This window comes from Euphorbia lathyris, chromosome 10 (genome assembly GCF_963576675.1).
Source record: "Euphorbia lathyris chromosome 10, ddEupLath1.1, whole genome shotgun sequence".
Lineage (NCBI taxonomy): Eukaryota > Viridiplantae > Streptophyta > Magnoliopsida > Malpighiales > Euphorbiaceae > Euphorbia > Euphorbia lathyris.
In genome coordinates this window covers 30,258,560-30,260,985 of record NC_088919.1, presented here as the reverse complement: position 1 = coordinate 30,260,985, position 2,426 = coordinate 30,258,560, and the positions used below count along the sequence as shown (strand labels likewise).

General features: G+C 35.7%; 1 long non-coding RNA gene across 1 annotated transcript; it reads right to left on the bottom strand.

Annotated features, from left to right (window-relative positions):
- Positions 1–1,169: 1,169 nt before the first annotated feature.
- On the bottom strand, positions 1,170–2,069 carry LOC136207985 (uncharacterized). The gene is made up of 2 exons (XR_010676995.1): positions 1,743–2,069; positions 1,170–1,646 (listed from the first exon to the last, which is right to left on the bottom strand). It is a non-coding gene; the product is annotated as an uncharacterized lncRNA (long non-coding RNA).
- Between the last annotated feature and the right edge of the window lie 357 nt (positions 2,070–2,426).

The window sequence follows — 2,426 nt, the reverse complement described above, 5'->3', positions numbered from 1 at the left end:
GAAAAACAAAATGGAGACGCGCATTATATTCATGAATATTCTAAAAGACTATCAAATCACATTCAAGTCCCATTTTAGTTCGAGTACAACAAATCCAAAGCTCGAGGTACCATTCATACAAGTCCAAGGTTCGGGAAATTATCCGAGCAAGTCCTGTTAATTCTAAAGCACGGGTTATTGTCCATTCAAGTCTATGAATTCCCAAAGCTTGGGTTTTGTCCGTACAAATCCAAGACAGTCTGTTCCGGTCAGAAATAATCCAAAACTCAATCCGAATCTACATCAAGTTCGGGTCAGAATTCAGTCCAACAGGCCCACTCAAAAAGGCCAATTAAATTCCAAATTAAATGGGTCTATTCAGCAAACAAATCAATGAGTTCATATAAGGCCCATTCAGCCCAAAGCAATAGCTGTGGAAGGCATCAGAAGCTTCTCAACAGTGAACAAGATGGCAAATATTTAGAATACTCCTCAAAGAGCAGAGAAAGTCATTAAAAAAATACCCAAAACTGATTATCACTCTGATGTTTTAGTATAAATAGAGGGTCTCCTCTTCATTGTAGAGGGCCCCCAATTTTAGACACAGATTTTGAAAGCTTAAGAGGAGGCCGGTTTTTTCAAAGAAATTTTGTATTTCTGAACCATCAATGGATATTTCGAGACTTATATCTGTTTCTTTTGTTTCTTCTTCTTCCCTATATTCTTTTGTTCCATTTCTTTACTTTATAAGTTCGATCCATATGTTTTAAGATGATCTGAGTTAAAAATTAAAGAATTACTTTTTTGAAGAAACTTTGAAAAAAATAAGAAGTTAACAAATCGTTTTGATCTCTTAACAGAAATCATTTTAAATATAATTATCTGTAAATAGTTCTTATCCAGAAATCTCAAAACCAAAAAAGGGCCAAAAACACCATCTTCTGTATTTTCCATCCATAAATAAAAATCCAAGTTTGTTCCTATCTATTTCTATTCATATATCCTGTATTCATTTATAATTTTACACTTCCAGTTCATGTCATATAATTTTCCACTTCCATTTCCAGTTCAAGTCAACCAATATCAGTTAGGTTTTTTTTTCCTGCAAATTAGAAAGAAGGTTTTTAGATCTTTCAGTTTTCTAAAATTAAGAAACGAAGATCATTTTAGTTGATAGATAACATAAAAAAAACGAATAAACACACATGTATATGTAAATAAATAATATGCAGTATACATATTTTTCCTCCATTTTCCATTTTATAACCCTTTTTATCTGTAAATAGTTATATTATCCAGAAATCTTTGTTTTGTGTTAAAACAAAAAACGGGACCAGATTGAGCATAGAAAAAGGAAACCTTTTTGCAAATGGTTTGATTTGGAAATCTTTCATCTCGTGGAAAAATCACTCAGTTACAGAAACACCAAAAAAATAATACAGAAAAGGCTAATCAATTAAAACCAACCGAAAATCAACCTTATACCAAAATGTATGTATACTTTGTCTTCCATTTTTGCTTTCCAGATCTTCCACCGCCTAGTCACTACGACCTCCGTTCGCCGGAATCCGTAAGATCTCTAATCACCATCCACCGCCTCTGGACCGTCACCGGAAAATGTCTCCTCCATCTTTCTCCATACTCCGGTCACCAGGAATCACAGGGATCTAAAAGAATAAAATACTACCGTTAGATCTGGGCTGAAAATACGAAGATATAAGCAAAAGAGAAGAATCAGAGGGAAGATTAAGGGAAAAACTCACTGACTGAACCTCCACCACCGATCTCCCTCCGCCAGGAAAACCACCGCAGGTCGTCGGATCGACAGAAAAGGAAAGAAGGATGGCGGTCATGGTTTATGGGTCTTCGAGAAGGAAGTTGAAGGATGGATGGAAGAGGCCATGGAGGGGATGATCTCTAAGTTCAGATTTAAAGCAAGCGAAGAGGGGAGGAGAGATGACCGGAGCTAAACTCGCCGGTGATTGAAGGAAGTGGTGGCCGACCGATTATCTTTAGGTTTCGGATTTGAGGAGCCTCTAGGTTTTCGGTTGAGAGAGAAGGAAGGAGAAGAGAGTGGAGGCTGCACAAATGAGAACTAACCCTAAAATCCAAATTTATAATCTGTATTTTTACTTTGACCCCTGTAATTTATCAATTGCTTAAAATAAACCCCATATGCTTTTAATTGTTTTCAATCCAGTCCCTTAATCCAAATCAAACAGGCTGTAGTAAGCCCAATTCCGCCCCCATGGGCCAGGTGAGAATTTCAAGCCTATTGCCCTCTCATCTATATATATATATATATAGAGGTAAAGGTTATGCTTATAAGTGTATTAGCAATGATATATGTCAATATATATTAATTAGTTAATCAATTAGACTAATTAGACTAACTACAAATTCGGACTTCCAATTAGCTTCAAAATTTTGATAATGTTATTTTCATA